Source organism: Xiphophorus hellerii, chromosome 19 (genome assembly GCF_003331165.1).
Source record: "Xiphophorus hellerii strain 12219 chromosome 19, Xiphophorus_hellerii-4.1, whole genome shotgun sequence".
NCBI lineage: Eukaryota > Metazoa > Chordata > Actinopteri > Cyprinodontiformes > Poeciliidae > Xiphophorus > Xiphophorus hellerii.
The window spans coordinates 22,787,294-22,801,503 of record NC_045690.1 but is presented as its reverse complement, the minus strand read 5'-3'; the positions used below and the strand labels follow the sequence as shown (position 1 = coordinate 22,801,503).

Sequence of the window (14,210 nt, the reverse complement as noted above, 5' to 3'; positions counted from 1 at the left end):
TTTAATTTCATCGTATATTATATATTGTATAATGTCATATCTTCAGTTAAAATCAAAATATATTTGATATTCTTCGATACAGTCAATAAGTAATGTGAACATGAACCAAGTGATGAAAATGAAAGCGATCGTGTTTGGAATGAGGATGCTTGTGGACTGGGGTTTTTTTTGTTGTTGTTTTTTCCCACAAATTTTCATTTAAAAAGAAAAAAAAATGTTTTTCTAAAGTTTTGAAATTTAGTCTGTTCCGTTTTTTTGACACAACTTCTCCTGCTGTAGAAAAAATGAAGTAAACAATACATTTATATGAAATAATTGATAAAAAGCAGCTGAGTAATTTGTAGACTGGCTGTATACCTGAGTTTATCCAGGTGTATCTGTGACTTCATTCTGATGCCCTATGCCTCAGCATTGAGGAGGTGAATTTATTTAAATAAAACAGATTTTAGTGACACTGTATATTGTTCACATAACTTACATTTTGTCTTTTATATTTTGTACGCAGATCTTTATGGATGTGTTTTGCTGGAAATGTCTTTTTTGTATTTATTTAGAGCGGGATTGTCTTTATTTCCCCTTTTCTGCCTAAAGATTTTTATTTATGGAGGGTAATTTAAGAATAAAATTATGAAATGTATAATTTCAAAGGAGAAACATGCAAAACTTAACCTGCAGAACATAATATGAAAGTAAACTAAGAGTCGGTTTCAGCTGAATTTGGATTCAGATAGATCGAGTAGAAACTGAAAAGAACCGGATGAAACAACTACGAAGTGAGAACCAATACCTTATTTTCTGACGTAAGATTAAAATGGCCCCATACTACCAAACCTTTCGTTTGCCTTGAGGCTCCATAGTTGACGCTGTACCGTAAAAGATCAAGAATTATTTTGGCAAATGCATCCCGTTGACAGATTGGCTTCCATATATAAACAGTTTGGCGCACCAGTGTCATTTGGAAACAGTTCCTGTATCGGTCACGTGACTTGCTGAAAACAATACGCGCACCGACGCTGATTTTGGTCTATGAGCTTGACACATGCGCCGACGCATCGGTGTTACCGGACCCATCGCTAGTTTATGTTTCAAACATCTTATCGACAGTTAAAGAACTTTTTTAAAATTTATTTATGTACAGTGAATCAAATCTTAATGTTGCAGTGATATTCTGGGTTTTTCAGAGATGGCTTCAGTCTGTTTTACTTTCTTTTACTTCCCCTTTCTCAGTTTGGAAGTCACAGACAAAATGTAGTAAAAGTAACGAGAGAGTAAATATGGTAATAGATTATTTACAACTGTTTTTTATTATTATTAAAACAAGATTTAACTTTACCGTTAAACTGGAATAAAAGACAAGTTGGTTTCACAAGCAAAAAATAAAAAAAGCTGTAATGACTGTTGACTACATTTTGTCTAGTTAAAGGCTCCACAGCTTTGTGCTGCAACCTAAATGTGATATAAAGATAAACTGAGCTCAGAGCGGCTCAGGTCACAGTAAGAAAAACTTCAGCTTTATTAGACTTTATAGTTTCATTCACTGCCGCCCCTAAAAGAAACAAAAAGTCACTTCTGTGAAAGATTTGTTGCAAACAATCCCAGCAGGATTTTAATTTATTCTAAGCCAATCTCTCCTCCGTGTCTTTCTCCCCACAGTCGCCATGTACCTGGGGATCAGAAAGGGGAAATTAAAGACGGTAAGCCCCGCTCCCTCAGATTCACTTGGAATATGAGAACCACCAGCTCCATGGAGCCCTGCGACATCATGAGGGAGATCCGCAAGGTGCTCGACGCCAACAACTGCGACTACGAACAGCAAGAGAGTTTCCTGCTCCTCTGCGTCCATGGCGACGGGCGGGCCGAGAACCTGGTCCAGTGGGAGATGGAGGTCTGCAAGCTCCCCCGTCTCTCCCTGAACGGCGTCCGCTTCAAAAGGATATCCGGGTCGTCCATCGCTTTCAAGAACATTGCTTCCAAAATAGCCAACGACTTAAAACTATGAACAAAAGGACTTAAAAGATTAGTTTAAAAAAAATCTAAATCAAATCTATATTCAGAGGTATTGAAGCTGTACAATCATCCAAGTAGCAGTTTACAAATGTCTCCTTTTTGTTCCCTGGGGCAACCGGGTTCCCGCAGGCACCGTGTTGGTGACCCCTGTTTAGGATCAATAAACATGTGGTATGTGGATCAGCTGGGTGTATCTCCATCTGCCATTCCAGATCTGTATGTGTACCCCATCTCTCTTGGTGAGAATCCAGTGCAACAGTTCAGTATGACAGAACTACAAAATGAACAAGACTCAGACGAAGAAATTGGCCCTGTAGCTTCCAGACTGATCATCAGGAGGCCATTCTGCTACAGTGAGAAAAGGAAAAGTTGCAGATAAAGAATGGACTGATGTATAGGAGAAGTTTAAGGCCTACAGGGAAGGAAGTGTTCCAGTTGGTGCTTCCACCAAAACATCGGCTTCAAGTATTAAAGCAGTTGCATGATGACTTTGGGCACCTTGGTATTGAAAAAACAACCGAGTTGGTGCTGGATCGGTTCTGTTGGCCAAAAATGGCAAACGACATTGAGCATTATGTCAAGACCTTTGGGGTATGTGTAGCTCACAAGACCTTGCCTAGCAAAACGAGTCCCCTACACCAGATCACAAGTCGAGGCCCATTAGACTTGGTCTGTATAGACTTCCTGTCAATCGAGCCAGATTCTCGTGGGGTGGCCAATCTTCTCATTATTACCGACCATTTTACTCGGTATGCTCAGGCCATACCCACCAGCAACCAAAGAGCTACTACAGTTGCTAAGGTTCTGCTAGAAAAGTTCTTTATGCTGAAGGGGCGTTACCAGGGGTCAAAGTTCACCTACTCGCCAGGAAAAAATAAACATTTGTATCTCCTATACAGAAACTCACCGAGTCACCAAACTTTCAGTGATTGATCATCATCGGGTGTCCTACAATACCCAATGGTCAAATGATGACATTACTTAGCCACGCCCCCTGAGAACAGGAAGTGTCATGTTTTACTGTGAACGGTCGCTATCTTAGCCGTTTGACCTAATCAACATGAAACTGTGTCCAGAGACAGAATACATGTTGGTGTGTTGTGGATTCCAACCCCGACCGGCTTTGACAGAGCAGGTGGGCGTGGCAAAGTGACCTGTATCGCGATTGCCATATGTTTGCCTCTAGATTCCACATGTTTTGACCGAGCTGCACCAAACTTGGCATGAGTGATCCTGGTGGGATGCCTGACGATCGTATATCGTCATAGTTTGACGTCATCTAAGCCCCGCCCACTTCCCACAGGAAGTCACCTATTTTTTCTGCTGTATGTCTTACTTTTACTGTTGTTTTTCATATGGAATTAATGCAGTGCAAACTGACATAAATGATAATATGATGAACTCTGTCAATGCTCTCTGCCGGCTGAACTGTGTGTCATGGCCAAATGGCAAATATCAGTCCCTCCCCATTCTTATACGATTGTCTTTAAATCACACACGGATGATCCGATTGGCACCAAACTCGATAGGCAAGACCTTTGTTCACCTCTAAAGAGCCCAAAAGTATTGAAATGTAATTTGACTCCACTGCACCCACTAAGTTAATACAACTACAACAACTGCGAGGGCCGCATGACGCCGCTGTGCGGCTTTAATTTTGTTTGTATTTCCTTTTAATTCCTGTAAAGCACTTTGTGATGCCTTGTTCTTGAAAATGTGCTATAGAAATAAAATTACCTTTATCTTTACGGGGAAAAAAAATTGGTAATATTTTGTGTTTTTGCAGTGTATCCCGACATCTACTTTCTCAGGAATGTCTGACTTTTGTTTCTCATGATTTACAATAAATTGCTTAAACTTTTCCGTTTAGTTTAATTATTTCAGTCTTAGTATCACATTAGCTTAGTTGTCCAGGGGGTTGCAACCCAGAGGGCTGAGGGCCGTTACCATGGCGATCTGGGTCAGGGCTCACGGGGCTACGACGGCCGGAAGGAACGGGCCGCCATATTTTAGCTCAGGATCCATAAGCGCCACATTTAGTGATTGTTGTTGTGATATTTGAGCCACCCCGACAGCAGGACTGTTGGGAATAAATAATTCTGTGTTCCTCTGTCTCTTTTAGCTTCTGCAGGCTAGTATAAACACAGAGGCTCACACATATGAATGCAGCTTGTTTTAAAAGAAGTGGCATTTACAAAACATAACAAATATAGTCATTTGTTACAACTATGATTACATTAAGATGTAAAATATCCAAACAACCTGTCTCCATGGAAACAGTACTGTATGCACCATAACAAGTTTCCAGATCTGTTCAAATAAAATAGATTTAACATTTAAGTGAAACTTTGTGGTGCACAGAAGAATAAAGTCTGTAATTAGCCTAATCAGATGGCTGAATGTTGTTTTTTTTAAATACATAGAGAGTTAAATGTTTATGGAGCTGTAATCCTTTGAACAATGTTACCATGGAAACCATAAGAGCATCTGTCAAATGTAAATATTATGACAAAAATCATCTGAAGAGGTGGCTCAAAGAAATTGTAAGTAAAGGCTTATTTCTTTATCACATATATTTGTAATAATTCATGCCGATGTTTAATAATTCACTTTGCAAAATGTAGAATCATGTCATTACTAAAACTTAAACGTGTGAAGCAGAAATCATCCCTCTGTTTCATGATTCTCATTTATTTCTGTTAAAAGTGCTACAAGTTTACAAAGCATCTGTTAAATGCATAGTTAGCTTAGCTTATGAAAACTTTCTAAATTAAAAGCAGAAATGAAAACTTTTCAGAGAAATTAGGGAATGTATTTAATCCTGGCTGACATAAAGCAGGAAGTTAAGACCGTTTTAAAATCATAATGTGTGAAATCAGGTTGTCTCTAATAAATATCTGGTTTCAACTATATCTGAAACTGCTGCCACTGCTGCACAAATATCCTAAATTCAGTTTTACATGTTATGAATGTTTGTTTTACGCAGGACTGAAATGGAGAAACTTCGCCTGGAAGAGAAGGCATCACTGGAAGAGGTTAGTTATTAAAACTTGTGGGAACTAAGTGCTACTTTTTTGTTTTTAATAGTCTTTCTGCATTTACTTTGAATGTTCTCTCTGTGCATGAATGGGATTTCTCTGGGTACTCTGGCTTCATGCCACACCTCAAAAACATGACATTTATTTTCATTTGGGTTTTCTGAATTGCTGTAAGTATGAGTGTGTGTGTGTGTGTGTGTGTGTGTGTGTGTGTGCGTGTGCGTGTGCATGGTTGTTGGTTCTGCATGTCTCTTTGTTGCCCGGTGACCTGACCTAACGAAACCCAAATCTTTATGTTATCTTACAAAAGAGATCTGAAACCTTTACAGTCCAAAAAACCAGTTTTGCCTTCAGTCCACATAAAAAACAACAACGACACTCTTTTAGAGCCATAAATGTTTCCTGACATTTCATCCTGACATTCTAATTCTATAGAATTAGAATTTAATTAATTCTATAATTAGATAAATTATAGAATAATTTATCTAATTATTCTATAATTAGATAAACATCTAATTATAGAAAATCTGTTGTCATTTTTCATTTCATTTCTTTTTTGGGATTTAAACAACATACGTAATAATAGCATCCTGAGTTCTTTGGTTGGGTTTTGTTTATTTCTGTGTTTCTTAGTTCCTCTTCGTTTATTTGGATAAGCTGCTTTTTGTTTTACTCTGCTTTGGTGTTTTTTAAATTATTCTCATTTCAGTATTTTATGTGTCTTATTTTGGTTAGATCAGTCTTGTTTCTGTAATTCAGTCCTTTCTTAGTTATTCTAGTTCATTATGTCTTGTTGGTTCAGTTCTCCTTTATGTTAGATTCATTTAGTCCCCAGTTCCCCCTCAGTTTTCTCTCTCCCCTCACACCAGCTACCTGTTAGTCTTTAGCCGGGTCCTTTGTGTCAGCATTCAGCCTCCCAGTACTTAAAGTTACTCCTTGCTGGTTCCTCCTGTCACTTCCCCTCATCCTCCCCAGCTCCTCATCACTGGTTTGATATTTTCATTATTCACTGCACGTTTCTGCTGTTTTGCATTTGGCTTCTCAATTAATCTGCCAACAAATCATCATGACACATACATCTTACATAAATTTATGGGATGTTGCTGAGATCAGTAAACCTAACCTAGATTCATATGTGAAGGATTAAACCAGCACAAAAAGAGTCAGCGAGGAAAAATAAATCATATTTATTGAATACAAAGATATATCTTTGAGATCACAGCAAATCTCCCAAAGTGATCAGAGATTTTATCCCATTAAAACAACGCTTTTAATCAAGAGGCTACCCGCCCATATCATCACGCAATAACCTTTCCCCAAGAACCTGTTCAGCTCTTCCCTCTTCAGCTGCAGGTGCAAAGTCTGTTTTCCTGAGCTGATGCACAAACTAACCCACTGCTTGGGGGAACTAACCTTCCACCTGGATTCGCAGACATCCCTGTCCTCACAAGTAGTTATTTATTATAAAACACCTGAATAATATATTAACTTCTAAAAAGGTTAAATGTAAAAATTAAAACCTGAATCTGCCTTCAAATAATCATTCATATCAGTGAAGATATTTGTGGAGAATTAAGTAAAATTATAGGATAGTTTACAATGACAAGAAAAACAGATTAAAAAATACATAACTGGAACTTTTCTTGTCCTGCGGTTGTGGAAATTCAATGCAATTGTTCTGTTGTATACTACTGACGACTATGAGCCGACTGTGGCTCTGTGGGTAGAGTAGTTGTTTTGTGATCAGAAGGTTGTAGGTTCAATTCCAGCTTCCTCCTGGCATATGTTGATGTACCCCTAGGCAAGGCACTTACCCCTTACTGATGTATGGGTGGATTTTACTTCAGTGTAAAGTGCTTTGAATGGTCAAAATGATTGGAAAAGCGCTATATAAGTTCAGTTATTTACCATTTTATTAAAATGTACTTTTGTCATTATGCCTAGATTAAAAGACCATCAGTTGGTTTTTCTGCATTTTTAACTAAATTATTAGGAGCCATTATAAAATGTCCAAAGAGCCACTCGTGGGGCCACAGGTTCCAGACCTCTAGTCTAACTGAGAGAAAGGCAAATTTATACTTTTGCACTTGATTAAACTAAATGGGGAGACGTGTTAGGATGCTTTTAATCTCTGCAAAGCAATAAAGCTGTTGACTATCAAAATGTTTGTGTATTGTACTTACTGTTGGTTATAATTACTGTACTTCCCTTCGTAGAACCAAACCTGCACAAACCCAGGCGGACATGAAGATAAAGCCTCAGTTGGTCTCAGCGATGGACAGCAGGTTCAGCCCACCCAGAGGCTGCAGAAAAAACACCGTTGTGACAAGTGTCTGAAACATTTCAGATTGAAAATGTATCTGAAAATTCATCAACGCATTCACACTGGGGAGAAGCGCTATCTCTGTGACCAGTGTAGAAAGAATTTCATTCAAAAGGGTAATTTTAACAAACATCAGCGAATCCACACTGGTGAAAAGCCTTATAGCTGCAGTCAGTGTGAGAAGACATTCAGACATCAGTCAGCACTGAAGAGACATCAGCAAATCCACACAGGTGAAAAGCCTTACAGCTGCGATCAGTGTGAGAAGAGATTCAGACATCTGTCAGCACTGAAGAGACATCAGCGAATCCACACTGGTGAAAAGCCTTACAGCTGCGATCAGTGTGAGAAGAGATTAAGACATCTGTCAGCACTGAAGTATCATCAGCAAATCCACACTGGTGAAAAGCCTTACAGCTGCAGTCAGTGTGAGAAGACATTCAGACATCAGTCAGCACTGAAGAGACATCAGCACATCCACACTGGTGAAAAGCCTTACAGCTGCAGTCAGTGTGAGAAGACATTCAGAGATCTGTCAGCACTGAAGAAACATCAGCGAATCCACACTGGTGAAAAGCCTTACAGCTGCGATCAGTGTGAGAAGAGATTCAGACATCTGTCAGCACTGAAGTATCATCGGCAAATCCACACTGATGAAAAGCCGTATAGCTGCAGTCAGTGTGAGAAGAGATTCAAACATTCCTCCCATCTGAAGCATCATCAGCGAATCCACACTGGTGAAAAGCGCTATCTCTGTGACCAGTGTGGAAAAGCTTTCATTCAGAAAGGTGATTTTAAGAAACATCAGCGGATCCACACTGGAGAAAAACCTTATAGCTGCAGTCAGTGTGAGAAGACATTCAGAACTGGGTCAGCATTGAAGTATCATCAGCGAATCCACACTGGTGAAAAGCCTTATAGCTGCAGTCAGTGTGAGAAGACATTCAGAACTGGGTCAGCATTGAAGTATCATCAGCGAATCCACACTGGTGAAAAGCCTTATAGCTGCAGTCAGTGTGAGAAGACATTCGGAACTGGGTCAACGTTGAAGTATCATCAGCGAATCCACACTGGTGAAAAGCCTTATAGCTGCAGTCAGTGTGAGAAGACATTCAGAACTGGGTCAGCATTGAAGTATCATCAGCGAATCCACACTGGTGAAAGGCCTTATAGCTGCAGTCAGTGTGAGAAGACATTCAGAACTGGGTCAGCATTGAAGTATCATCAGCGAATCCACACTGGTGAAAAGCTTTACAGCTGCAGTCAGTGTGAGAAGACATTCAGAGGTCTGTCAGCACTGAAGAAACATCAGCGAATCCACACTGATGAAAAGCCTTATAGCTGCAGTCAGTGTGAGAAGAGATTCAAAAGTTCCTACAATCTGAAGTGTCATCAGCGAATCCACACTGGTGAAAAGCTTTACAGCTGCAGTAAGTGTGAGAAGACATTCAGAGATCTGTCAGCACTGAAGAAACATCAGCGGATCCACACTGGAGAAAAGCCTTATAGCTGCAGTCAGTGTGAGAAGAGATAAAAAGGTTCCCACAATCTGAAGCGTCATCAGCGAATCCACACTGGAGAAAAAGCCTGATCCACATAAGACAGCAACAACATCTGGAATGTGAGGGAACTTATTTCTCTCCTCCTGGCTTCTATCACTACAGCAACAACAGTCGGTGTTGTCATTAACATTTATATCAATAATAATAACAAGCATGCAAATAAATTGTCTTGTCGTTCTTTTGTTTTTGTTGTTGTAGCAAAAACAAAGATTTTTCTATTTTTGCCTTGCCTTTCCACTTGTGTTCTTCCTTAGAGTAAGTAAAGTATATTTATAGTGTCTGTCACAGACATAAAATCACAATAGAAATCAGCCTTAAAACAACAGAAAACATAAAACCAACATAAGAAACACAGTAAAATCAAGAGATAAAAGCCTGGGAAAATACAAATGTTTTAGTTGCTTTTTAAAAACCTCCAGAGTCAGAAAAACGGAGCTGCAAGGGTAAACTGTTCCACCGCCACTGACTGAAAGACCCCCGTTAGTTTTTAACCGTGTTCGTGGAACAACCAAAACATTCAGAGTTTGAGAACGAAGACCATGAGCAGCAGAATATTTAATTAAAAGCTGACAAAGGTAATCAGGAGCCTGGTCTTGTAATGTTCTGTATGTCAGCAGAAGTACTTTAAAACAAATCTTAAAATCACCTGGAAGCCAGTGGAGTGAAAATGGAACAGGAGAGATATGGCAGAATTTACTGGATATGGTGAGAAGTCTGGCTGCCGCGTTCTGTATTGATTGCAAAGGTGAAATTTAGGATTTATCCAGGCAGTTAAAAAGGGCATTACAGTTTTCCAGAGGAGATGACATAAAAGCAGGAATGATTTTCTCCAGGTCAACTCTGGAGAGCATTTGTCTAATTTTAGAAATGTTTCTGAAATGAAAGAAATAAGAACAGGAAACAGCCTTAATGTGAGTCAAAGCCATTTGATTCCTCATAATCATCCAAACAGGAACCCGAACTGGAAATGCATATTATATTAATACATGACTGTGCTGCATAAACTCCTGTACCTAAGTGGCCCATAAAGGATCAATTTGAACTGGAAGAAATGAAGGAAACAAGATGTGGAAATGATATTCATGACGGCTTGTGTTCACAGCAGGAATGTGTGTATTTTATCAGCTGTCATCTGATTTAAGGGTTGTTTAAATCACTCATTTAATTTATATCAAAGCATATTTTAGCTGATCAAACCACACACAAGAAAATCACTAATGAACTTCTAAATCTTATTTTCTAGCCTGCATTTAGTGCTTAGTGAAATTTAAACATATCCTTCAAAATTTTGGAAGAAATATAACCTGATTGGAATCAGATTTATTTTACAAATGGAATTTATGACACTGAATTTTTATCTTGTGCAACTTTGTCAATGTTTTTTTTTTTTTTATTCTTACACTTTAAATTCACTGCATAAAATTCACCTGCAGAAATTTGCGTTCAAAAATTAGCCTGAAAACATGAAATAAAATTTTAAAAATGACATTTTTCAAGAAACATTTGCAGGTGAATTTTTTTTGTGCATTTAGAGTAAAAAATATATATTGATAATTGCACAGAATAGAATCAGGTTTGTAATTTCAATGTGTAAAAAATGAGATTATATTTTTTCCATATAAAACCTAACAGCTAAATTATGACATTATTTAAGCTGTACAATCATCCAAGTAGCAGTTTCCAAATGTCTCCTTTTTGTGCCCTGGGGCAACCGGGTTCCCGCGGGCACCGTGTTGGTGACCCCTGTTTTGGATCAATAAAGTATTTTTGAATTGAATTTTGAATTTGAATTTTTCTTCCAAACCATGCTTTACGACAGAGAGAAGTTTTCCCCATTTGAAGGTCCGAAACTGAAAGCAGAAATATAATGTCACACCAGCAGTGAAAGTTTCAAAAATGTCATTGTGAACTTAGACTGGTTGTCCAGTAGGTGGCAGCATAAGGAGTGATAAACATGACAACGCGATACTTGTGTGGCAGTATGCCTTGTGGGCTCTGAACGCGTCACACAAGTGCCTGAATTTAATTGGTTGTGGCGCTGTCTGTATATAAAGGGCCCTCCCTCACCTGGTAGACATCATGTTTTCCTTCCGGTTCACACCTCGCTGTTTGCTGGCGCTGCACGCCAGCCGCGTACTAATGCGCTCGTGAATGATGCGCTTAACGACGCACTAATCGCTGATCGATCCTTCTTGTGGTAAGAAGCTTCTCACACCCTTAATGTCTGTTAGCCTAGCCTTAGCTAAAAAAAAGTTGGTTTCACAATGGGAAAAAAACGATTCATCAAATTGTGCATATTGTTCAAATCAAGCAAAAAGAACTGAATAACTTTTGATTCGTTGTTATTAATTTTGCCGTAGAAAAACCCCCAACAAAGCTCCTATTTGCTGTTTGTCCATGGACAAACTCCTCAACAGTCACCTGGCAAAAAAGTGGGAAGGAGGCTCTGTGGGAGGAGAGCAAAGCGCTTACTGGCGAGTCAAAGCATCTGAATTTATTACGTCTCTATATGGCGATTAACATAAATCATTAAAAAAAAATTTATTTTCCATTCATCCATTTCTATCTAAGGGGAACACACTCACACCTAGGGATAATTTGGAGTGACCAATGAACTCTTACCTTGTTGTCATGTTTTTGGAATGTGGGAGGAAACCGGAGTACCCGGAGGAAACCCACGCATGCACAGGGAGAACATGCAAACTCCTACAGTAGTTCTGGGAAGCGAACCCACAACCTTCCGACTGCAAGGCAACAACCTTACGGACTGAGCCACTGTGCAGCCCGCTATAGAATGGCGCTACTATTTATATATCTCTTAGCATTTTGACGTCACCGCCGTTCTCGACTGACTACATCCGGGGTCTTTCGTCGCCGGGTGATCATCATCCGGGCCTTTCACGTCACTTCCGTTGAAAACAACACCACGTGCGTTGCCCATGAACGCAGTAGCTGTCACTTCCAGCGGGATTAAAAGCAGCATTTATTTGACGTATAAATGCAGACTGGTTGAAGCTAGTTTGAACCAAAAAGTCAAGCTTCGGAGAAGGTAGGGGCTGAGTTTGTAGCGGCTATTTTGCTTGCCAAACGGAACCACCGGTCAAGGAAACCGGTGTCGCTTGAATTAGCTCATGTCCTCAAATCTCCAAACACGTTCAACGTTCACCTTTGAAGGGTTTTGTGAAAATAGCTCATGCTAGCAAACGCTTTGCACCTCGTTATGCTCCTGAAGTAATTTGTGAAATGCAATTAAATAACATTACATTGTAAGAAACTGAGACTTGGAAGCTAAAGTTAACTTGAGGCAGCAAACGCTGACTGCAAACCCGGCCGCTATGGCAAGCCGTTTTAACATAAATTCGGTTTTGCCGCCCTTACATTCCAGATATCTTAAACTGTCTTATGACTAGACGTTTTAGCGATTTAAGATATCTCTAATTACATTCTGACTAGTCATAATACCTATTTAAGATATCTCTAATTACATTCTGACTAGTCGAAATGACGTCAGATTTACCATTGAGTTGTATGGAGACGTCAATTCAAGATATCTACAATGAATTATTGACTATCTGAAATACACATTTCAGATATCTACAATTAAATTATGACTAGTCATAAAGTAAATTCAAGATATCTCGATTTTAGTTTTGACTAGTCATAATTCTAATTAAAGATATCTTAAATGACAACATAATTCAAGATATCTTAAATGTATTTTTGGATAGGAGAAATGTAGTTTTTACTAGTGAAAAGTAAATTATAGATATCTTAAAAGCACATAATGACTAGACAAAACTAAATTAAAGATATCTTGAATTGTAATATTGACTAGTCAAAATTCCTTTTAAGATATCTCTAAATGAATTAGAGATATCTTGAATTATTCAGCTTTTCCATTTAAGATATCTTAAATTGACATTCTGACTAGTCAAAATGACATTATTGATATCTTGAATTAGCTTTCTGTCTAGTCAAAACGTCACAGATTTACGTAGCATTTTGGCGGGCAGGCATTCTAGCCTTAGGCTACTATATTGTGCTAGTCCGTGGTCCACAATGTCAGGTCAGTCCAGCTCAAATGCTCGTGTTTTCAACACAATATTCAGCGCTGCAGCTCGTGCTCGACACGAACTAAGAAATACAGATAATTTATTCTCTGCAACAAGAAGACTTTTTCGACGTCAAGTACAGAGAAGTCAAGGTAAGTGGGTGTTCAGATGTCGGTTCATATAACTGTAGCTTTCCAGGCTACGTTAGCTTCGTGCTAGTGGAATAAAGAAATATTAATTGGGAAAATTTAAGTAGCCTATTTAGTTAGCACTGGAGTTGCCATCCGCCCTATAAAATATGGAATTGTCTATAAAATAAAGAATAGTCCAGTATTTTGGCAAATAAATTTTACGTCCCGAAGCGATATGGGAAGGGATTTGTTGTGTATTTGATTTGTTCTCATCTCGCACCAGCAGCGGGCGAGAGGCGGGGTACACCTGGACAGGTAGCCAGTCCATCGCAGTCATTGTTCATTATGAGAAATTAAATTATTGGCTTTCACATTTTAATTTCACAATTTTCATAATCTACATGAGAAGCGGTGGTGGGCGTTCCTTATTGAAACTTATGAAAGGTGGCAACCCCAGTTAGCACACTCCATGTTATAGAATACCATGGAGTGTGTATTCCATGGTATACACACTCCATGTGTACACCATTGACACAGCAGAATCAATGGTGTGATTCTGTTGTGTTCATTGCAGGCTCTGTTGGGAGGCTGCCGAGCCCTGTATGGAAGACAAATATTTTCTTGCTTTCTGGCCCTAATGTTGACGTTCTCCCTTCTCCCTCGGATGTACAAAGACTGAAGAACCATGGATTAGGTGGGCATATTTTTTCAAAAAATACATCATTTCATACACCCGCATAATGTGACAGAAGGAGGTACTTTTGCTTTTACCATCTCCATTTGGGTTTTAATTCACCACTTCATGATAATTTTACTCTTTCACCAGAGTCATCTAGCGGGCTGATGAGTTTAAACTTAAATGACTTGTTCTTTGTTATTGTGTTTTACATTGCTTTGTCACTGTTGATTATTCAGGCAACCCTGTGCATGAGGGGACCGAAACCAAGAGCTCCAAAATTAACCTGAATTGGAGCTTGTCTGAACTGAACAACTTTGTGTGTCAAAGCTACCCACACATCAGCCTAAATCTGGTTGGCTTTGAACTGGCAAGAGCTGGAAAAGGACGAAAGGTAAAAAAATTACAAGTGAATTCTGTG

General features: G+C 39.0%; 1 protein-coding gene across 1 annotated transcript in view; it reads left to right on the top strand.

Moving 5' to 3' along the window:
• LOC116708471 (MAP/microtubule affinity-regulating kinase 3-like) overlaps positions 1-14,210 on the top strand; it is a 36,064-nt gene that overhangs the window by 2,675 nt on the left and 19,179 nt on the right. The gene's annotated exons all lie outside the window — the stretch shown is intronic.